Source organism: Neoarius graeffei, chromosome 18, assembly GCF_027579695.1.
Source record: "Neoarius graeffei isolate fNeoGra1 chromosome 18, fNeoGra1.pri, whole genome shotgun sequence".
Lineage (NCBI taxonomy): Eukaryota > Metazoa > Chordata > Actinopteri > Siluriformes > Ariidae > Neoarius > Neoarius graeffei.
In genome coordinates this window covers 27,410,819-27,436,230 of record NC_083586.1, presented here as the reverse complement: position 1 = coordinate 27,436,230, position 25,412 = coordinate 27,410,819, and positions in this window count along the sequence as shown.

Here is a 25,412-nt window from a genome sequence, read left to right as displayed (position 1 = left end):
GCAGTGCAGTTACCAACACAAACTCATCAGACTTGGAGGTAGACTGCTGGATTCAAGCTGCCACCAAAGCCTTCGATGCATCACAAACCACGGTGGTGTAGTGGTTAGCACGGTCGCCTCACAGCAAGAAGGTTCTGGGTTTGAACCCAGCGGTCGGCAGGGGCCTTTCTGTGTGGAGTTTGCATGTTCTCCCCGTGTCTGTGTGGTTTCCTCCGGGTGCTCTGGTTTCCCCCCACAATCCAAAGACATGCAGGTTAGGTTAATATGGGATGGCCTTGGGCTGAGGTGCCCTTCAGCAAGGTACCTAACTCCCAACTGCTCCCTGGGTGCTGTTAGCATGGCTGCCCACTGCTCTGGGTATGTGCGTGTGCTCACGTTTGTGTGCATGTTCACTGCTTCAGATGGGTTAAATGCAGAGAGGAAATTTCACAAGTGTGCGATGAATAAAGTTGTGCTTTCTTTCTTTCTTTCTTTCTTTCTTTCTTTCTTTCTTTCTTTCTTTCTTTCAAAAGCAACTATGGTCTCGCCATGACATCAAGAGAACCACCAAGTTGAAAGTATGCAATGCCACAGTCTTACCATCTATGGTTTACACCACAGAGCATGATGCTCTACCATAAACATTTCAAGAAACTGACCAGGGTACAACTCTGACACCTGCATCAAATCCTCAAATAAGATGGCAGGACAAGGTCCCCAATATAGAAGTCCTCAGGTGAGCCAAAACAGTAAGCATGGAAGCCCTTATCACAGCCTCCCAACTTCATTGGGCTGGACACATCTGCCACATGCCTGACATGCAACTACCCAAAGCCATTTTCTATGGAGAACTGAGTTGAGGAAAGAGAAGACAAGGAGGACAGAAACTGAGGTACAAAGACATCTTGAAGAGGAACATGAAAAATTCTGGAGTTATCAATCAGATGTGGGAAAGGGATGCCTTGGATAGAGCAACATGGCAAAGCATAGTTAAAAGCTCAGTGTCCGCAATTGAAGACAAGCGTCAAAGGGAGTATACAAAAGCTCAGGAAACCAGACATTCTATAGCAGCTCAAAAAGGCCATTCATGCCACCACTGTGGACAACTCTGTCACTCTAGTGCGGGCTTCGCAGCCCATCTGCATTTCTGCACATCCTAATGAAGCAGTCATCATCGCTAGCGATGGACAGCCGACATCACAAACTTTGATTTGTTACAGATGTCCTGCATCTCTGCATATGACATAAACATAAAAGATGCACAGGAATGTATATGTCAAATTTATGAAAACATACAATAGCACTGTTTTTATATTTATTTTAATATTGTTTGTAATTAGGGGTGGCACGGTGGTGTAGTGGTTAGCACTGTCGCTTCACAGCAAGAAGGTCCTGGGTTCGAGCCCAGTGGAGTTTGCACGTTCTCCCCGTGTCAGCGTGGGTTTCCTCCGGGTGCTTCGGTTTCCCCCACAGTCCAAAGACATGCAGGTTAGGTTAATTGGTGGCTCTAAATTGATCGCAGGTGTGAGTGTGCATTGTTTGTCTCTGTGTGTCAGACCTCTGATGATCTGGTGACTGCTCCAGGGTGTATCCCACCTCTCGCCCATGGTCAGCTGGGATAGGTTCCAGCTTGCCCGTGACCCTGCACAAGATAAGCATTTACAGATAATGGATGGGATTATTTGTAATTAGAATTATTTATGTTTTTATAAGCACTTGTAAATTAGGTATGAAGACCCCATTTTGGGAACCTAATAAAGATTATTGTATTGCACTACTAATGTACCATATATGGCTGATGTTATTGTGTAAAAATTGGTTTGTTTTCAGTTTGAGTTTGTGTTTGAAATTAATTTTATTAATAGCCGTATTCATTAATAGGCTAGCGCAGTGCTGAAGTGGGTAGCATTGCTGCCTCATAGCTCCAGTGTCCCAGGTTCAGTACAACACCTGTACACTTCAGTCTGGCTTTTTTATGCTCGTCTTGCAGTAAGAGCTTAGCCTTCCTTGCATGGCAGACTTTCAGGCCATGGTGATATAAGACGCTGTTAATGGTTGCTGTATATATTTTGGTACCTGATGCTTCCAACTTCTTCACAGGTTCCTTTGTTGTTGTCTGAAATCAGTCAGTTGGACCTTTAGGAGCAAAAGTCCTTTCATCACTGGGAGTTAAGTTGTGGTTCTTTCGTGAATGATACTGTACCTGTGTGATCTCAAGGTTTTTATAGTTGCATAGAATTGTTTGTACAATGGTTGTGGCACCTTCAGTTTGGAAATTGTTCCTGCAGAGGAACAGAACTTGTGAAGGTCCACATATTTTTCAGACGATTTGACTGAGTTGGTTGGATTTTCCCATGGTATCAAGGGCAATAAGGCACTGTATCTAAAGGTCATAACCACAGGTGCACTCCAAATTGGCATTTAATTATGCTAATTGGCCAACCAGAAGCTTCTAAAAGTCATTACATCAATTTTTTAAATCTTCCAGCTGTTTAAAGAGGCAGTCAATTTTGACCTACTGGAATTATGACAATGTGAATTAATGTTGAAACAATCTCTCTTTGTTTTTCAGTTACTTTTGGCGTGAACAAAGTAGGGGCCCTAATTGACTTGCCAAAGGAAATGTACAATAAAATGAAATGTGTGCAACTGTGAAAAATTAGTTTGAATATCTTTACCCAAGGCAGCACGGTGGTGTAGTGGTTAGCGCTGTCGCCTCACAGGAAGAAGGTCCGGGTTCGAGCCCCATGGCCGGCGAGGGCCTTTCTGTGTGGAGTTTGCATGTTGTCCGCGTGGGTTTCCTCCGGGTGCTCCGGTTTCCCCCACAGTCCAAAGACATGCAGGTTAGGTTAACTGGTGACTCTAAATTGACCGTAGGTGTGAATGTGAGTGTGAATGGTTGTCTGTGTCTATGTGTCAGCCCTGTGATGACCTGGCGACTTGTCCAGGGTGTACCCTGCCTTTCGCCCGTAGTCAGCTGGGATAGGCTCCAGCTTGCCTGCGACCCTGTAGAACAGGATAAAGTGGCTACAGATAATGAGATGAGATGAGATCTTTACCCAAGGTGTAGGTAAACCTTTCACCTGAACTATACGGTACATGAGATACAATTTCCTACAATTATATAACAATACAATGCCATTAATTTCATAAAAATGATATCCCAATATTTGTATAAAAATTATATTGAGTTTGCCCTTGCCCTTTCAGCAGATATTGTTCTGTGCATAGCATTCCTTAGGGGACCTGGGCTTTGGACTTGACCATACAGTGGTGCTTGAAAGTTTGTGAACCCTTTAGAATTTTCTATATTTCTGCATAAATATGACCTAAACCATCATCAGATTTTCACACAAGTCCTAAAAGTAGATAAAGAGAACCCAGTTAAACAAATGAGACAAAAATATTATACTTGGTCATTACTTATTGAGGAAAATGATCCAATATTACATATCTGTGAGTGGCAAAAGTATGTGAAGCCAAGCCAATGCCAAGCATTAGGTTTAATAAAATATATTGTGTCCAAAGCCCACATCCAGATATACATTTTAACATTCATACATTTGCCATTTGGCATGTTTTTTGTAGTGCAGTAGAGCTGCTAAGTATGACATGCATGTGTATGTACCAGTAGACTGTACTGAGTAAGGCAAGGCAAGGCAAGGCAAGTTTATTTATATAGCACATTTCATACACAATGGCAGTTCAATGTGCTTTACAGAAGTAAAAACAAAAACAGTAAACAATAGAGAAATAAAATTACATAAAATAATTTTATTTTTATTCTAAAACAATTAATTAAAAGAATTAAAAGAATTAAACAAATAATAAGAATTAAACAATAGTAGAAATAAAATAATAAAATAAAGTAGAAATAGGAGGAGAAAAAAATAGAATAGAATAAAAAATAAAATAGAATAAAGTTAAAATTAAAGTAAATTTAAAACATGCAGAGAAAGTAAAAATTATTTAAAAAAAAAAGAAGACAATATTAATTATTTAACAGAAAGCATCTGAAAACAGCTTGGTCTTTAACCTAGATTTAAAACTGCCAACAGCAGGAGCATTTTTAATGTCCTCTGGCAGTTGGTTCCATAGCTGTACTGCATAGTAGCTAAAAGCTGCTTCACCATACTTTGTTTTAACAACTGGTTTTAATAGTAAATTTTTCTGTTTTGATCTGGTAGATCTGATTGGGTTAGGCCGCTGCAACATATCAGAGAGGTAATTGGGCCCTGTACCATTTAGAGATTTGTACACCAGCAGCAATACTTTAAAGTCAATTCTATAGCTTACTGGAAGCCAGTGAAGGGACCTTAGAATTGGAGTAATGTGCTCTGTTCTTTTTGTTCGTGTGAGAACCCTAGCCGCTGCATTTTGAACCAGCTGAAGTCGTTTGATGGTCTTTTTTGGCAGGCCTGTGAAAAGGCCATTGCAGTAATCAACCCTACTAGAGATGAAGGCATGTATTAGTTTTTCCAGATCATTTTTTGACATAAGTCCTCTTAGTTTGGAAATGTTTTTTAGGTGATAAAATTACGTTTTAGTGATTGCTTTCATGTGACTGTCAAAGTTTAGCTCGCTGTCAATGAAAACACCAAGATTTTTAACCAGTTCTTTAGTTTTCATCCCTTTTGTGTCAAGAATAGTGGTAATCTTGAGTCTTTCATCTTTTTTTCCAAATAGAATTACTTCTGTTTTATCTGTGTTCAGCTGAAGAAAATTTTGTGACATCCAGCTATTGATTTGATCGATACACTGGTAGAGACATTCAAGGGGGGCATAATCATTAGGTGATAGAGCGAAATAAATTTGGGTGTCATCTGCATAGCAGTGATACAAAATAGAATTTTTATTGATAATTTGCCCAAGTGGGAGCATATAAAGGTTGAAAAGTAATGGTCCAAGAATCGACCCCTGGGGGACACCACAGGTCAAGGACATTGACGTTGAGGAACAATTTCCCAGGGTAACAGAGAAGCTTCTATCTTTTAAGTATGAATTTAACCAATTGATAACTTTACCAGTCAATCCAACCCAGTGTTCAAGTCGATATAGCAGTATGTTGTGATCAATAGTATCAAAAGCTGCACTGAGGTCCAGTAATACCAGGACCGATGTTTTGCCTGCATCAGTATTAAGACGTATGTCATTTATAACTTTAATCAGCGCTGTTTCAGTGCTATGATTGGCACGAAATCCTGACTGAAAATTATCAAAACGGCTGTTTGCTATCAAGAAGGCAGTTAATTGATTGAAGACAATTTTTTCAAGGATTTTCCCAATGAATGGTAAATTTGATATTGGCCTGTAGTTATTTAATACTGAAGGATCCAGATTATTTTTTTTTAAGAAGGGGCTTTACAACGGCTTTTTTTAGGGACACAGGACCAACGCCAGTCTCCAGGGATGTATTTATAATTTGAAGCACATCTGTAATTATAAGATGAAGAACAGACTTAAAAAAGTTGGTGGGCAGAATGTCCAATTCAGATGTTGAGGAACTGAGATTTTGTACAGTTTTTTCAAGAGTCTCACAATCAATTAAACAAAATTCTGACATTGTGTTGAAGTTATCTATCTGTGTCATTGGTGATTGCAGTTTTTCAATTTTTTGCAACTGAGATATATTATGAGGAATATTCTGCTGTATTTTATCAATTTTACCTTTGAAAAAGGATGCAAATTCATTGCATTTATTAACTGAGAGAAGTTCAGGTGCTAATTGTGGTGGGGGATTAGTTAGCTTCTCTACTGTTGAAAATAACACATGGGCATTGTTCATATTCCTGCTGATGATGTTGGAGAAGAAAGACTGTCTTGCTTTACGAATTTCATAATTATAATTACAAAGCATCTCCTTATGGATTTGATAATGAATGTGAAGTTTAGATTTGCACCATTTTCTTTCAGTCTTTCTACATTCTCTTTTTAGCAGTTTAACAGCCGGTTACTGCTTCCATGGTGCTTTCTGCTTATCATTGACTCTTTTGATTTTGAATGGAGCAATATCATCCATAATTTGGGTCATATGTAATTAAAAAATTCCAGTAAATCATCTACAGAGTCTGACATTTTGGTTGATTTCTGCGAGAGAGCTTGCTCAAAGAGAGCACATGTGTTGTCTTTTATGACTCTCCTACCTATAGTTGTTGAGCTATTCTGAATGTGAGGAGACATAGAAACATCAAAGAAAACACAGAAATGATCGGATAAGGCCAGGTCAACAACAGTATTGGAAACAGTAAGACCCTTTGTGATGACGAGGTCAAGAGTATGACCACGAGAGTGGGTCGGCCCCTGTACATGTTGTACTAGGTTGAAGTTGTCGATAATTGCAAGTAGTTCTTTGGCATAAATGTTATCAGTATTATCTACATGCAAGTTAAAATCCCCAGATATAATAAGACAATCAAACTCTAAGCAAATGACTGATAACAGTTCACCAAACTCTTCAAGAAAGACTTTGGCTGAATGTCTCGGAGGCCTATAAATAGTTAATAATAATATGTTAGGAGAGCATGTAACAAGTGCACATAAGTGTTCAAAGGACATAAAATCACCTAGTGAGGATTGTTTACATTGAAAAGAGACTTTGAATATATTTGCGATCCCTCCACCTTTCCCTTGTCGGGTAACATTCAAAAAATTAAAATTTGGGGGAGCTACTTCAATAATGGTGGAAGCACTATTTGCTTGATCCAGCCAGGTTTCAGTTAGAAGCAAAAAATCAAGATTGTGTTTGCAAATAAGATCATTAATTAAAAATGACTTGTTTAAAAGTGATCTAACATTCAGAAGAGCTAGCTTTACAGAAAGTCTAGAAATAGTATCTGCTTTTGCACTCTGATGTTGTTTTAAAACAGGAAGGAGATTAGATTGGTTCACCCCCAGGGTTAAATGTGCTCTATGTATTCTGTTTCTTATCAACACAGGAATAGAGCTGGATGGCAATAGGCACGTTTTCAACACTACACCCATTTGCAGGGACCCAGAGTACATCAAACAAGACTTTCTAAATGTTCCATTTGGTTTGAGGGTGAAAGGATTGGAGATGACATGTATCTTTTGGATGGTGAAAAAGATTTGTAGCCAGCTGAAAGTCCTGGGCGAACTGGGTACACTGCTTGTCGCGACAGATTTGGGCTGGAAAAAGAGAGTGTAGCCATTGGGAGCAATTTTTTCATGCTATTTGGGAAATCCATCCGAGGAGAAGTGGAGTCGTCTGTCCTTGAATGTTGGGAGTCTTGCAAGTCAGATGTTTGTGTGTCCTTGATGACGACTTGCAAAGATGATTGTTTAGGCTTTGTAACTATGTCAGTCTGCGACATCTTATCAACTGTTTTCCTCGGTGCTGGCTGAGAAAAGATTGCAAGTTTGTAGTGGTCTGCTAAGACTTTGGCTCCAATCCAGCTGAGTTCAGTGCTATTTGGCTTGTAAAATTCTCTGCAATTCCAGAAAAGGTTAAAATTGTCTATGAAGTTCATACCAAATGAAGAACAAGTTTTTCCAAGCCAGGTGTTAAGACTGAAGAGTCGAGAAAAAGCAAAACTTCCTCTCGTTGGGAGTGGGCCACTGATAAAAGATTGAATTCCAGTCTTATAGAGCTCAGAAAAAAGTTTTCTGAAATCATCTTGGACAAACAGCTGTTCTCTGAAAACATCATTTGCTCCCACATGCACAACAATACGTTTAATAGTTTTATGCTCGGACATGAGCTTCAAAATGCTGTCTTTGGTGTCAGAGATGGATGCATTTGGGAGACAACAAATAATCATCCCATAACCTTTTAATTGTCTTACAGTGGAATCACCAAGAACAAGGGTTGTGGGATCAGATGGTGTTACGAGCTGATTTTTGCCTCTTCTCACAGCTCTTCAATCTTGGTGCGATCTCTTTTTACTATGTGTTTGTCCACTTGAAAAATCCTCTTCCACATCCCTGAGGCATTCAAATTTGTTCTGAATCCTTATGGGCTGTGGATTTTCCATAGGATTGTAGATCCTATTGTAATTTGTAGAACGAGCTGGTGTTGAAGTAATCACTCTTCTGTTTTTATTTTTGGGCTTACCACCCATCATTTGCCAGTTTGTACTCACATTTTGCCCAGCTTGATTGGTGAATTCATCCACAATGTCCTCGGTCTGTCGGAGTGCAATCTCTGCATTCTCAGCCTCTGTTTCTGTACTCCTTTCCTGAGATATCACTTTTAATTCGTCCGTCTTTGGCAGAGCATTAATCTTTGATTCCAGAATAGAAATCCTCTGTTCTAGTTCCATGCATTTTCTGCAGGATTTTTTGCTTCTTGCCATTTTGTATTAAAAACTAACTTATCTTATAAAGATGAAGGGAAAAAAAGTGGAAATTAAATTAAAATGAAATTAAAAGCTTATAAAGATGAAAAATAAAATGAGAAAAAAAATAGTGAAAATTCAATGAGAAAGTAAAGTATAGAAATAAAGATCAAGAAAGCAGGAGCAAAGCAAAGAAGCGTCCTACTCGCTTGAGTAGGAGGAGCAGAAAAAGTAGTGCCAGACCATGCAACCTGTTAAAAGCTTTACTGTATAGAACAAAGTTCTGTCCATGTTATGCCAACTTACAGACTTGTTGAATGTTAACTTGAGTACGCCAAGGCTAGATCTAGAATTATGGGATTTTTATAACTGAATGGCCTTGAGCTAGAAAAAATGTTTGGAGAAATAGCAGGTGCACAGGGCTTTCATACTACCCTGACTATAAAATGTTCTCCACACACACGGGAATGCTTTGTTGGCATCCAGTTTTATCGTTTAACTGCAACTTGCCATTTTTCTTGTCTTTCTGGGTTCGCCAGGAAGTAGTGAAAAGTTAAACCAGGCTTATCTCCACGTCTGTTATTACATCCATAAGCACCACAAGTCTCTGGCATTGTCCTTTTTGATGTAACATCTACAAGTTTATCTGTAGATGTTTATTGAATTGGGCTTACAATCGCTCACGTACATTTGTGCCAATTGTTGTCCAACACAAAGCTTGCCCGGCAACATGGCGACATAAACAAATCTGCAGTTATGATGACATCATGTTAAAGGCCCTATACACACTATAGTGTGAATTTACAACTTCTCCAGACAGAAAAAAATCAAGGTTGCCATAACACAAAAGATTTGCTGCTATAATATCATGATAACATGGTATTATGAGACAATTTATGGCATAAATTGTAGTAACTACTCATCCACTCTTGTACATTAAGTGTACCGGGTTTTGTGTATATCAGTTCTATTTGTGAAGGTAAGGATTCTCTGTTTGTTAGTCCTATTTGAGGTGCACTGGCTTCTGCATCTATTGCTCCTTTTTCAGGAGGCTTGACTTCAGTGGCTATCAGTCTTAATTGAGGAGATGTGGCTTCTTTCTCTCAGTCCTACAGTCAATTGGCTTAAATCCATGATGGTGTTCTTTTGTACTGAGAACCCACTGCCACATCCAAAGCATCTGCTTCAATGAGAAAAGGGAGTGAAGGATCAGGTAATATAAGGATAGGGGCTGAAGTAAACCTCACCTTAAGACCTTGAAAAGCCTTCTCAGCCTCTGGAGACTAGACAAAAGGACCAGACCGCTTCTTGGTTAGGTTAGGCGGTGGTGCAGCCACTGAGCTGAAATTTCTAATGAACTTCCTATAGAAATTTGCAAACCCAAGGAAGCATTGAACCTCCTTCACAGAGGTGGGCTGAAGTCAGTCATGGACCACTTGAGTCTTCTTGGGGTCCATGCAAAGGTTCCCTTTGGACAAAATGAATCCCAAAAAGGAAACCTCGGAAACATGAAATTCGCACTTCTCGGGCTTCACAAAAAGATGGTTATCAAGAAGGCACTGGAGAATGGCTCTGACATGATGGACATGCTCATGAAGGGACTTCAAGAATACCAGAATATCATCCAGATACACAAAGATGGACCAGTTCAACATTTCCCTCAGGACGTCATTGATGAGTCCCTGGAAGACAGCTGGGGCATTGATTAACCCAAATGGCATAACCAAGTATTCAATACTCTGTTGGTGTATTGAAAGCAGTCTTCCACTCATCTCCCTCCCAGATCCAGGCCAGGTGGTAGGCAAAGGTCTAACTTGGTGAAGATTGTCACTCCCTGAAGCAACTCAAAGGCTGAAGACATAAGAGATAAAGGATAATGGTTCCTCATGGTAATCTTGTTCAGCCCATGGTAGTGAATACAGGGTCAGAGACCACCAACAAAAAAGAATGAAAAAGAAAAAATAACCCAGCTCCTGTAGGAGAAGACGAAGGACGAATGATTCTGGTGTCTAGGCAGGCCCTGATATACTCCTCCATAGCTTTGGTTTCAACAGACAAGAGAGAGAAGATTCTACCACGTGGGGGAAAAGTTTGTGGAAGGAGGTCAATGGCACAATCATAAGGCTTGTGAAGAGGCAGTGATGTAACTTTTCCCAAAGGTCTTCCATCAAGGATGGTCACAGTGAGAGGGTGGTCCAGGTTAGTTACATGGAGGTGAAGGTCACTGACTAGGAAGGAATTCATGAATTTACCAGCTGCACCAGAATCAAAGAGGGCCTGTAGAGTGTGGTGTTGCTGATGTCCCCAGGAAATCATGACTGGTATCTGCAGGCATGTGGTAGAGGCTGTAGTGGTAAAGATTGCTCCCATCACAGTACTCCCCCTCCTAGATGGGACAGCACTTTGTCCTGAAAGCTTGGGGCATGATGAGCGAAAGTAGTCTGGCTTTCCGCAATAGAGGCAACACTTCTCCCTCATTCTACAGTTTCATTCAACCTGAGAGAGTCTGGTTCCTCTGGGGATGAACTCTGTAGGTCCTGTGACTCAAGGCTAAACTGCCAGAACAAAGCTCAGGCTGCTGTTCATGCCTCCTCTCACGCAGTTGGTTGTCGAGCCAGATCATCTTGTCCATCAAGGATTCAAGGTCACTGGCTGGCTCTCATCACCAATTCATCTTTGATGCCATTAGATAGACCATGATGAAAAGCACCTGCTTTCTGCTGCCGCCTCTCTGCCCCCAAATGGATGGTCAAACACTCACCGTATCTCATCTGTGAAGCTCTAGTAGCTGTTACAGGAGGGTAGCTGCTACTGTTCCCATATGGCAGTGGCCCAGGCCCTGGGCCTTCCCGGTGTAGGCAATCCATGAGTTGGAGAACTGGAGCTCGAAGGTAAGAGAGCACTGGGTCAAGAAACCTCAAGAGTCTTTTGAGTTACCATCAAATCCATCGGGAGCTAGCAGTCTAGGCTCAAAGATGGGTGGGGTTGGTGCCAGTAGAGCAGCAGGTGTTGAAGGATGCTCAACTAAGGTGTTCAGGGTCTGGCAGATATTTTTGAGAACTTGCTCATGTTGGCTCATGGGTCTCTGGTGTAACAGACGGGAGCTCTACCCCTATGCCACAAGGTGGTGTTATAAGAACCAGATGCAGAGACAGAGACAAGGTTAGTCAGATCAAAGGTTTTTACTTGATAAGAAGGGCAGGAATATCTAAACAGCAAGTAGACAATAATTCAATAATGCAGTCCAGGCAAACAGTCAATAGCCAGTGTCAGTCAGAATCAGCATACAATCTAAAGTGGCAGGCAAAAACAAAGTTCATGATAGGCAGGCAAGGGTCAACAACAGGAAAACAAACTGGAGAAAGCTCAGAGCATAAACTCAGAAACAGCCTTAGTCACTGGGTTAGCACAGCATGTCAACTCAAGATTCGGCAAGGAACTCAGGAAAACAGGGGGCTTAAATAGACACATTAGCCAGACTCAGGGGAACACAATATGTATATAATGAAACCAAACAAAGACACTTAGGACCCCACATGGCCAAAAAAGGAATAGCAGTCACAAAGTCATGACAGTCAGGGTCCTTCCAGAACAGGTTAATTTATACAGACATCATGTGATAGATCATGTGACACTTTGATTGCACATAGGTGGATCTTAACTAATTATGTGACGTATGAAGTTAATTGGTTGGACCAGCTCTTATTTAGGGGTTTCATATGAAAGGGGGTGAATACCTATGCACACTCCAGGTTTCTGTTTTTTTTTTTTCATCTTACAACCCCGATTCCAAAAAAGTTGGGACAAAGTACAAATTGTAAATAAAAATGGAATGCAATAATTTACAAATCTCAAAAACTGATTTTGTATTCACAATAGAACATAGACAACATATCAAATGTCGAAAGTGAGACATTTAGAAATTTCATGCCAAATATTGGCTCATTTGAAATTTCATGACAGCAACACATCTCAAAAAAGTTGGGACAGGGGCAATAAGAGGCTGGAAAAGTTAAAGCTACAAAAAAGGAACAGCTGGAGGACCAAATTGCAACTCATTAGGTCAATTGGCAATAGGTCATTAACATGACTGGGTATAAAAAGAGCATCTTGGAGTGGCAGCGGCCCTCAGAAGTAAAGATGGGAAGAGGATCACCAATCCCCCTAATTCTGCACCGACAAATAGTGGAGCAATATCAGAAAGGAGTTCGACAGTGTAAAATTGCAAAGAGTTTGAACATATCATCATCTACAGTGCATAATATCATCAAAAGATTCAGAGAATCTGGAAGAATCTCTGTGCGTAAGGGTCAAGGCTGGAAAACCATACTGGGTGCCCGTGATCTTCGGGCCCTTAGACGGCACTGCATCACATGCAGGCATGCTTCTGTATTGGAAATCACAAAATGGGCTCAGGAATATTTCCAGAGAACATTATCTGTGAACACAATTCACCGTGCCATCCGCCGTTGCCAGCTAAAACTCTATAGTTCAAAGAAGAAGCCGTATCTAAACATGATCCAGAAGCACAGATGTCTTCTCTGGGCCAAGGCTCATTTAAAATGGACTGTGGCAAGGTGGAAAACTGTTCTGTAGTCAGACGAATCAAAATTTGAAGTTCTTTATGGAAATCAGGGACGCCGTGTCATTCGGACTAAAGAGGAGAAGGACGACCCAAGTTGTTATCAGCGCTCAGTTCAGAAGCCTGCATCTCTGATGGTATGGGGTTGCATTAGTGCGTGTGGCATGGGCAGCTTACACATCTGGAAAGACACCATCAACGCTGAAAGGTACATCCAGGTTCTAGAGCAACATATGCTCCCATCCAGACGACATCTCTTTCAGGGAAGACCTTGCATTTTCCAACATGACAATGCCAAACCACATACTGCATCAATTACAGCATCATGGCTGCGTAGAAAAAGGGTCCGGGTACTGAACTGGCCAGCCTGCAGTCCAGATCTTTCACCCATAGAAAACATTTGGCGCATCATAAAACAGAAGATATGACAAAAAAGACCTAAGACAGTTGAGCAACTAGAATCCTACATTAGACAAGAATGGGTTAACATTCCTATCCCTAAACTTGAGCAACTTGTCTCCTCAGTCCCCAGACGTGTACACACTGTTGTAAAGAGAAAAGGGGATGTCTCACAGTGGTAAACATGGCCTTGTCCCAACTTTTTTGAGATGTGTTGTTGTCATGAAATTTAAAATCACCTAATTTTTCTCTTTAAATGATACATTTTCTCAGTTTAAACATTTGATATGTTATCTATGTTCTATTCTGAATAAAATATGGAATTTTGAAACTTCCACATCATTGCATTCCATTTTTATTTACAATTTGTACTTTGTCCCAACTTTTTTGGAAACGGGGTCGTAATCACTGTTTAATTATTGTCACAATTTTTTAAAATCACCTTTAAAGTAGTAGGCATGTTGTGTAAATCCAATGGTGCTAAACCCCCCCCCCCCAAAAAAAAAAAAAAAATCCATTTTAATTCCAGCTTGTAATGGGACAAAAGACGACAAACACCAAGGGGGATGAATACTTTTGCAAGGACACTGTAGTTGGTTGTGAAATGCCAGACCTGTCTCCAGTTCCTGTTGAAATATGCCTGTTGTAAAAACTGTAGAGAAACCAATTTCAGGTCAGACGAGAAGGCAATCCTCCACACAGCCAGGGCTAATCTGTCCCAGACTATCAGAAAGGGAAGTACAAGCATGCACAAAGAATCCATGGTCACTTTCTCATGGTCCTCACCAGGGATACATGGCATATTTGACAAGATGACCACCATCATCCTGTGCCAAAGAAATCGTCCGTGACTTGCTTCAATGACAACTGGCCTGTTGCACTCACACCTATCATCATGAAGTGTTTCAAGTAGCTAGTCATGAAATACATAGTCTTCCCACCAAACTGGACCCATTGCAGTATGCCTATCACCCTAAATGCTCAACAGAGGATGCCATATCAGCTGCCGTCCATCTGTCTATGACCCACCTTGACAAAAATGTGAGAATGCTGTTCATAGACTTATGGTCATCATTCAACACAATCATCCCACAGCAACTCATAGTAAAGCTGACCCTTCTGGGCTTTGACTATCTCCCTCTGCAACTGAAACCTGGACTTTCTGACTGGGAGACCCAGTCCATGAGAATCGGCAACACCACCTCCAGCACCACCACACTGAACATTCAGATTATAAAATCCTAAAGCAACTTGTGAGGACATCTCAGAAGGTCATCTGGGTCTCTCTAGCTACTATCTACACCTGCTTCAACAACCACTGTATCTGTAAGGCCGTCAGCATTGTGGATGATCCTGTCCCTCTCATGGACTTTTCACCCTCCATACATCTTGCAGAATTTTCCAGAGCATCCATGCCACTATCACCAAGACTCCACAACAGCTTCTTTCTGGAGGAAGTCAGAATACTTAACATGCTGCTGCCTCTCAAAACTCACCTGGACTAGTCAAAACCTCCCAAAAACACTGTACATCCATCAGTCAAGAGTTTTCAGACAATTGTTGCACTAGTTTGTTCATACAACACTGTTCTGCTGTCCTGTCTAGTTAATGTGTACTATCCTGTGTATTTATCATTGTAAAACTTTGCGTGGGTGGGTGGAGCACAGAAGTACGGCAGGCCAGAACTGAGTTTTCCAAAAACTCTTTGTTGCAACACTTTTCAACGTTTCACTCTCCCAGACACTCATACACATGCGCACACACACACACACACATCAGCGGTCTGGTTGGGGAGAGAGCTCCCTACCTCTGCTCTCTCTCTCCTTATATAGGGTGTGGTCACTGGGAAGACACACAAACACAGGTTAATTGACATCAGGTGTAGTGATTCTGCCACTTACATTCCCTGACTCCGCCCTCCGGTCACAGACTGACACTTGACCATGACCCCGCTGCCACATACCCCCACCGCCCGACTCAGGCCAGGCAGCCGTCTGGCCTGCAGCCGACTCCCCCCCCCGACAGGAGAGTAAGTCTGCCACGACCATCTGTGCCCCCGGCCTGTGGATCACCTTGAAGTTAAAGGGCTGGAGTGCCAGATACCAACGGGTGATCCGCGCGTTGGCATCCTTCATGCGGTGGAGCCACTGGAGAGGCGCGTGGTCCGAACAGAGGGTGAAAGGGTGTCCCAGCAGGTAGTAGCAGAGGGCGAGGACTGCCCACTTGATGGCTAGGCACTCCTTCTCGATTGTGCTGTAGCGGCCCTCACGCACTGACAGCTTCTTGCTGATATACAGCACGGGGCAATCCTCCCCTTCCACCTCCTGGGACAAAACAGCCCCCAGCCCTCTGTCCGACACGTCCGTCTGCAACATAAAGGGGAGAGAAAAGTCAGGGGAGTGTAACAGTGGCCCCCCACACAGTGCAGCCTTCACCTCAGAGAAAGCCCGCTGGTATTGCTCCTTCCACTGGACCGGATCTGGTGCCCCCTTTATAATGAGATCAGTCAGCGGGCTGGTGATGTCCGAATAATTAGGTATAAACCTATGATAGTAGCCAGCCAGCCCCAGGAACTGTCTCATCCCCTTTTTGGTCTTGGGCCTCGGGCAGGCCACAATCGCTGCCGTCTTATTAATTTGGGGACACACCTGCCCATTGCCCAAGTGGAAGCCCAGATAACATACTTCCACCCGCCCAATCGCACACTTCTTCGGGTTGGCTGTGAGACCCGCTCGCCTCAGCGACCCAAGGATGACCCTCAGGTGTTGCAGATGCTGCGGCCAGTCATTACTATAGATTATTATGTCGTCTAAGTATGCGGCCACGTAGGTGGCATGGGGGCGGAGGACCCTGTCCATAAGCCGCTGGAACGTAGTGGGCGCCCCAAACAGCCCAAAAGGAAGTGTGACAAATTGGTGTAAGCCAAACAGTGTGGAAAAGGCAGTTTTTTCTCGGGATAATGGAGTCAAGGGGATCTGCCAATAACCCTTTGTCAAATCCAGCAACTCGTCAATGCGAGGCATTGGGTATGTGTCGAATTTAGACACTGCGTTGACTTTTCTATAGTCCACACAGAACCGGACCGACCCGTCGGCCTTGGGAACCAAGACCACTGGGCTGCTCCAGTCACTGTGGGACTCCTCGACGATGCCCATTTCGAGCATGGCTTCGAGTTCTTCCTGAACCACCTTTTTCTTGTGTTCGGGTAGCCTGTAAGGGCGGCTGCGCACTACCACCCCTGGGGGCGTCTCAATGTGGTGTTCTATGAGGCAGGTGCAGCCGGGCAGGGGTGAGAACACGTCCGAAAATTCGGTCTGCAACTGGGCAACCTCCGTGAGTTGGGTCGGGGAGAGGTGGTCTCCACAGGGGACCAGAGAGGTAAGCGATGTCAGTGTTCCTTTTTGAACCTCCGGCCCCAGCTCCGCCTTCTCCGGAACCACCGACACCAATGCCACAGGGACCTCCTCGTTCCAGAGTTTAAGCAGATTGAGGTGGTAAATCTGTAGCACCCCACCCCTGTCCGTTCACCTCACCTCATAGTCAACGTTCCCGACTCGCCGTGTGACCTCAAAGGGTCCTTGCCACTTGGCGATCAATTTGGAGCTTGACATGGGCAACAGTATGAGAACTTTATCTCCCAGTGCGAACTCCCCAAGGCGTGTACCCCTGTCGTACATGCGGATTTGCCGTTCTTGGGCCTGCTGCAAATTTTCCTGGATTAGGTGTGTGAGTGTGTGGAGTTTTGCGCGCAGATCAATAACGTATTGAATTTCGTTTTTGCTCGGTGAAGGTCCCTCCCCCCAATTTTCCTGCAGTACATCTAGGATGCCGCGTGGCTTACGCCCATATAATAATTTGAACGGGGAGAACCCCGTGGAGGCTTGTGGGACCTCTCGCACTGCGAATAACAGGGGTTTGAGCCATTTATCCCAATTGTGTACATCCTCGCTTACGAATTTTTAAATTATATTCTTGAGTGAGGTGGGGTGGGCCCGCGGTGGTGGAGGTGGTGGACCCCGCTGACACGAGGAGGTGCCGGAACGCCTGACAATCTTCCTGTTGCACCAGCACCAGGGCCTCGAACCGTTGTTCTTGCTCCTTTCGGAGGGCGACCAGCGCCTGGTGCTGGCTCTGTTGGGTCGTGGTGAGGGCATGGATCAGGTCTGTGAGGGGGAGGACTCCATAGGGCTGTTCTCCTCTGTGCTCCTTCCCGGGTTTCAGCACCACTGTAAAACTTTGCGCGGGTGGGTGGAGCACAGAAGTACAACAGGCCAGAACTGAGTTTTCCAAAAACTCTTTATTGCAACGCTTTTCAGCGTTTCACTCTCCCAGACACTCAGACACATGCGCGCACACACATCAGCCGTCTGGTTGGGGAGAGAGCTCCCTACCTCTGCTCTCTCTCTCCTAATATAGGGCACGGTTGCTGGGAAGACACACAAACACAGGTTAATTGACATCAGGTGTAGTGATTCTGCCACTTACCTTCCCTGACTCCGCCCTCCAGTCACAGACCGACGCTTGACCATGCCCCCACTGCCACAATCATCCTGTGTATTTATTGGGTGGCATGGTGGTGTGGTGGTTAGCAATGTCACTTCACAGCAAGCAGGTTCTGGGTTTGAGCCCAGCAGCCAACGGGGGGGGGGTCTTTCTGTGTGCAGTTTGCATGCTCTCCCAGTGTCTGCATGGGTTTCCTCCAGGTGCTCTAGTTTTCTTCACAGTCCAAAGACATGCAGATTAGGTTTACGTGGGGCAGCCATGGCCTGAGGTTGGGCTGAAGTGCCCTTGAGCAAGGCATCTAACCCCCAACTGCTCCCTGGGTGCTGTAGCATAGCTGCCCACTGCTCTGGGCATGTGTGTGCTCATTGCTCACTTGTGTGTGCATGTGTGTGTGTGTGTGTGTGTGTGTGTGTGTGTGTGTGTGTGTGTGTGTGTTCATTGCTTCAGATGGGTTAAATGCAGAGGAAGAATTTCACTGTGTGCTTGAGTGTATGTGTGACAAATAAAGGCTTCTTCTTCTGCTGTGCACTCATCTCACACTGTTGTGTATCTGCACTTTATATAATCCTGTGTACATTGCCACTGTATTGCTATGTTTTGTGCGATGGTCCTTAGGAAATGACATTTTGTTTCAGTGTATACAAGCTATGAAGATGAACGACAATAAAATCCCACATTACTTGACTTATCTTGATGTGAATAAAATGGGTCACATATCCATTCTCTGGGTCTTTTTCCGATGGGAAATAGCTCTCAGACTCTGCTGAGAATACATGCAAGTGATTCTGCCTGAGGTTTGATAAGTGTTGGCTTTTTTTTTCTCCCATGTATTCTATGTATGACTGGCACATGTCACATTTTTCCACTCTCTTTGTCAAATAATCCAGTGTTTTCTTTGAATGCAAACACTTCATCAGCCATTCTAAATACTGTTAACATTTAAGGCAGTCTGTCAATGGGGACCCCTTCTCAGGAAAAAAAAAAAAAAGCAATTTTAGTGTCTGTCTTAGTTTTATCACTCCAGCTATGGCCTTGCCCCGGGCCAGTCACTGGACTTTGTTTAGAAGAAGAAGACAAAGAATAAGAATAAGAAGGAGGAGGTGGTTGTTTTTATTTGGCACATATACCTTACAGCACAGTGAAATTATTTTGTATATTCTAGTTCATTATGAAGTTGGGGTCAGAGCCATCATATGAAGCCACATGTGTTCATGTCCTCACACAGATGTTCAGATAAATGAGCGTTAACTGTGAATGCTTTGACAAAATTTTTCATCTGAACCACATTCATTCAGTACACAGTTGAGCTTCATTGATAGCTTCTCACTTGCCAGCATCACAATAATTGATCAATACACTGAGTGAGCTTGCAGTTCAGAGTGAACTTTTTCATACAAGGTGTAAACCAATACAAGCGATCTGTCATTGTCATGGTACTATTAGTGCACACACCAATACAGAAAGCCCAGCTAAGGTCACCAGACATCCCTTTTGAGTCTGGGTCCTCTTTGTGTTGTCTGAGGGAGTTTTTCCTTGCTACCATCGCCACAGCCGTGCTCGTTGGGGATAGATTGTGGATAAAATTAACTCATATTTTAAGTCATTCAAATTCTGTAAAGCTGCTTTGCGACAATGTTTATTGTTAAAAGCGCTATACAAATAAACTTGACTATTTGTTCAAGGCTTTACAGTTAAAGCCAAAGGTTTACATACACTTAGGAATTTAGGCAAGTCAACCAAGATCTCAACCTCAAACCCCAAGTCCAATCCTTCATTAGCAGAAATTTCCAAACAACTGAAAGTACCACAAGCATCTGTACAAGAAATTGTATGTGAATATAAAACTAGACAGGGACACTCTAACGAGTGCAAACCCCGCCTTTTCCCTATTAAAATACATTGGGCGAAAATTTCGAAGTTCTGCCATGACCTTGACCTTTGACCTTTGACCTCCAAAATTTAATGGTTTCCTTCCTGGGTGATTGGCAACACGTACAAAATTTGGTCCAAATCGATCCATTGGTTCTTGAGATATCTTGCAGACACACAGACAGACAGACAGATACACACACACACAGACTGACGCAGGTGAAAACTAGACAGGGACACTCTAACGAGTGCAAACCCTGCCTTTTCCCTATTAAAATACATTGGGTGAAAATTTCGAAGTTCTGCCATGACCTTGACCTTTGACCTTTGACCTCCAAAATTTAATGGTTTCCTTCCTGGGTGATTGGCAACACATGTACAAAATTTGGTCCAAATCGATCCATTGGTTCTTGAGATATCTTGCAGACACACAGACAGACAGACAGATACACACACACACAGACTGACGCAGGTGAAAATAATAACCCCTCCGACTACTGTCGGCGGGGTTAATAATAACCCCTCCGACTACTGTCGGCGGGGTTAAAAAATTGGGACCATACAGACACTGCATCTTTCAGAAAGGAAACACAAATTAACTCCCATGGATGAAGGAACTTTGGTCCAGAAGATTCAACTAAACCTTAAGACCACAACAAAGGAGCTGGTGGAGTTTCAAATTTGCGATTATTCTGTCCCAACACCTGTAATTCACTTTTAGCAGCAGCTGACTGACCACATGATGATTCTCTATGTGGTTTCTATGAGACCATTAAATAAAACTTCTTGTCTCTCGTTGTACTTAAATCTTCTATAAAAGACTTTCCTCAAAGATTTTAACACAAAATCACAAAGGCATGTTAACCAGCAGAGGGAGTTAGATCTCTGTATAATCACTCTCACTTGTGGTAACCATTTTCCTGGTCAGGGTCATGATGGCTCCTGGATGGAATGCCACTTCATCGCAGAGCGACCACACACACACACACACACACACATTCATGCACACATATAGGGCAAGTTATCCACCTACTGTCATGTGTTTGGGAGGGGGAGGAACATGAGGATCCAGTAATTAAGCCTATGTGGACATAGAGAGAACCTGCACAACTATATGAAATATGCTATACGGCAAAAAGTATGTAGACACATGACCAGTCACATTCATATTTGTTGAACATTTCATTATACAACCTCAATCTCAAAAAAGTTGGGACACTGTGTAAAACATAAATAAGAACAGAAAGTGAAGATTTGCAAATTGTGGAAACCCTATATTTCATTGAAAGTAGAACAAAGACAACATATCAAATGTTGAAACTGAGAAGTTTTATTGTTTTTTTTTTGTTGTTTAAAAGTACATGCTAATTTTGAATTTGATGTCAGCAACACGTTTCAGAAAAGCTGGAACAGGAGCAACAAAAGACTTAAAAAGTTGTGTAATGCTAAAAAAACAAAAACAAACCTAAATTGGTTAATTGGCAACAGGTCAATGACATGATTGGGTATAAAAAAAAAGCATCCCAGAGAGGCTGAGTCTCTCAGAAGTAAAGATGGGGAGGGGTTCACCACTCTGTGAAAGACTGCATGGGCAAACAGTGCAACAATTTAAGAATAACATTTTTCAATGTAAAATTGTAAAGAATTTGGGAATCACATCATCTATGGTACATAATATCATTAAAAGATTAAGAGAATCTGGAGAAATTTCTGTATGCAAAAGCAGGGGCGGATCTAGAAAAATATTTATGGGGTGGCAAGAGGGGGCAGGAATTTTTGAGGGGTGGCAACGTATTACAGACGTATATATATTGAATTTAATCACAGTTATCACAGTTTGATGACAAATAGTATGTACACATTACAAAAGGGCACGGGCTGCCATTTACAAACTCATACAGACAAACTTAATCTCATGCTTTTATTGTTCACGAAGAACACACATTCTCAGATGAGGTCTATACCGTTTCTGGACAGTTTTATACTGTATATGCAAAAGAACAGACACTAAAAAACAACAATAACAACACTGCTTCAAGTTCAGCATGATTTAAACCATTTACACCAGTGTCACATTTTATAGTTTTTTTTCTCACGCTTTGTAAAGGCTCACCAGTGAGCATAACATGAACTTGTCATGCCTACAACAGCTGAATGCGGTGATTTCCATGTTGCTCAGCAAAACGCTTCAGAAATTTATCAAGATCTAATGCTTTTGTGCGCTTTGATTCAATGCTGAGTACAGCCAAACTTGATAGTCTCTTTTCTGTCATAGTCGACCGCAAATAAGTCTTTATGAGCCTGAGAGATGAAAAACTTTGTTCACAGGATGCACTGCTCACAGGCAAGACAACCGCTATTTTACACAACCTGAACAACTCAAAAAAAACATCTTGGTATGGGTCCAAAAACTGAGTGAACTCCATGAGAGTGGTAGGACTCTCCTGTTCCCCCTTTTTTCTGTCTTGTACTCTCCTCGTCTGATGTAACTCATGTTTAAGATCCTCAATATTTGAATCATAAGCTTCAGCCAATAGCAGAACAGCCTCCTCTCTCAAAAAAGTTGGACTTGATGGATTTAGTGCCTGGACACCCTGGATAATGTTACAATTTGTGTTAGAAAATCTTCTTCCTATTTCTCCAATCATGTTATCCAGAACTGGATAGTACACAGAGACACAAAAAGTGTGTTTGCTATCTGGAACTACATGCTGTCCCAAGGTGGAGTGGATGACAGTATCCTGAAGCACCTTTGTTGTCTGTCTTGGCCTCTTTGGTTTTCGCTGAGTGGTCTCGATGTTACTTTGTTGACATAAATCAAGTGTTTCACTCCACATTTCCTCAAAAGAGGCTTGACTACGGTACTGGACCAGTGTCTTTTTAAGTGCTTCAATAAGTTCAACAGCCTTAGCATAGTCCACTGTTTTAGACTGGAGCATGTCTGATAAAAATTTGGAGTCACTCAGGACCTTTCTGAACAGAACAAGAGATCCAGCAAAATTCAGATCGATTTGAGCCAATATCCCTCTTGCTTCAACAGCTTTTTGTGGATGGTTCTCAGATGCGATCTCTTCAAGCACCTGTACTATTGCAGGCAACCTGTCCATAACATTGCGACATGCTATGTGCCTACAGGCCCAACGTGTATCACTTAGCTGTTGGAGTTCCCTTGGTGCACCATCAAACATCTCCCGTTGGACTTCCAGCCATTTGTTATGTACATAAGACCCAGAGATGAATACATACAATCGTTCCAATAATGAGAAGTTTCCTGCATCTGCCACACTTTTTACAGCGTCTACTATAACTAAGTTCAAGCAGTGTGCACTACAGTGAACATAGAAGGCATGTTTGGCTACTTCTTTTTTTTTTTTGCTTGAACACCTGCATGTGCCCCACGCATCACTGCTGTGCCATCGTAGCCCTGTCCTACAAGGTTTTTCTTGTACTCCAGCCCATGTTTCTCAAGGAAGCATATAATCTTGTCACTTAAGGCGGTGGCATCCAGGTGTTCTGCCACTTCAAACTCCAGAAAGCTTTCATGAACCACACTGTTGTAAAAATATCTCAGAACAAATGACATTTGCTCTTTTTTCTGAACATCTTTAGTTTCATCAACAATAACTGAAAACTGCTTGCTCGTTTTAAATTCCTGGATGATATCCTCTTTGACCATTGCAGCCAAGCACTCAAGTATTTCATTCTGTATTGTTTTACTTGTGTATTTTGCATTTTTAGCTTGTTGTTCAAGTCCTTTTTTTTAATGATGGGGTTATGGTTACCCAGCAAGTCTAACATAGAAAGAAAAACACCCTTTTTTTCAGAGTCAAGAGACTCCCTGTGACCCCGCTGTGCTATGTTTTCTGTGGCTGTTAGAACTAAAATTTCAGCTACACTACCGTTCAAAAGTATGGGGTCACTTTGAAATTTCCTTATTTTTGAAAGAAAAGCACTGTTCTTTTCAATGAAGATCACTTTAAACTAATCAGAAATACACTCTATACATTGATAATGTGGTAAATGACTATTCTAGCTGCAAATGTCTGGTTTTTGGTGCAATATCTCCATAGGTGTATAGAGGCCCATTTCCAGCAACTATCACTCCAGTGTTCTAATGGTACAATGTGTTTTCTCATTGCCTCAGAAGGCTAATGGATGATTAGAAAACCCTTGTACAATCATGTTAGCACAGCTGAAAACAGTTTAGCTCTTTAGAGAAGCTATAAAACTGACCTTCCTTTGAGCAGATTGAGTTTCTGGAGCATTACATTTGTGGGGTCGATATTTTCTATTCATTTTACAACTTATGGTGGTAAATAAAAGTGTGACTTTTCATGGAAAACACAAAATTGTCTGGGTGACCCCAAACTTTTGAACGGTAGTGTAATGTTTTAACATAGTATTGAATTTCAGCCACCTGCTTCTTTTTTTGCTCATCCATTAGTCCAAACATTGAGGTATTTTTATCCATAATTTTCTTGTTCTCTGTCCATGCAAACATTGCATTTACATGGCCTTCAGATCTGGCATGAGAAGAGAAACCACTGTCTTTCATTGTTGCCTTTTTCCAGTTATGATAACCCTCGAATGAGGTGAAAACAGTCCTTGGAGCATCAGGGAGGGAAAAATGTCTACAAGGAAAACAGTATGCTGCATCTTTGGATTGTGAATATTCTAGCCAGGGATGACATTTGTACCAGTCACTGCGGAAGCTTCTCCTGGCTCCTCCCTGGAGGCTCTTAGAGAAACTTTCACGCATTGGCTGCGCTAGCACCTCACACCCGGACTTGGATATGTCTAGAAGATAGAGGGGAGGAAAGATTCAAACTGCATTACATTTTCAAGTCAAGTCATTTTATTTATATAGCACATTTAAAAACAACAGAGTTGGCCCAAAGTGCTTTACAACACAAGTATGATTGTAATGAGACAGCAAACCATAAAACAAAAACCATAAGATTTGTTAAAACACAAATAAGACAAAAAAAACCCCCATCAGAACTAATTACAGTATACAATATAACAACTAGTAAAAACATATTCAATTTTGAACTGTCAATGATTAGTTATAACCATCAGACTGTCTTAACACACACTAACATTTTAGCCCAGAAGAGTAGTTTTAGGTTAATTTGTTGGAATTTTATCTCAGCAATAGATCTAAAATACATTATACACAAAATATTAAAAGTCTGTCCCCATCTCATTCTCATCACACTAACAAGTTTCCCCAATTATTCATATGTAAGCAAACATAAATATTTATATCTATTTAAAGAAGTCTAAGCAACGTCTCTTAAATACCTTATAGCTCTTTATATCAAAATGTCCGTCTTTGTCATTTGTTGTTCTTATTCATATGTAACTTACTATACTATGCAGCAACAATCTCCATACCATGTGGACCAGCTCAACTGGAGACCGCTGGTGATGTCTCAGGCACTCTTTCCCTTTCACTGTCTGAACCCTGCACTTTGTCTTGTTTCTTGCTTTCTCCCTGCTCCTCATCTTGGTGATGCTCTCCCTCCATATCTTCACTGCCGTGTTCTCCCATCTCCTCCTGTCCCTGGTCACCTTGGCCTTGTATTGTATCTCTGTCACCGTCCTGTTGCCCTTTTCTCTCTCCTTCCACCTGGACTTCTTCTTTTCTCTCTCCTTCCACCTGGTCTTCTCCATCTACCTTGCTCAGTTGATTTTCTATTTCTCTTGCCTTTCTCTTTGGTGAGAAAAAAACTATGTATGTTTCCTTTCCTCTTCATTTCTGTAGGATTCAAAGTAACTTTACA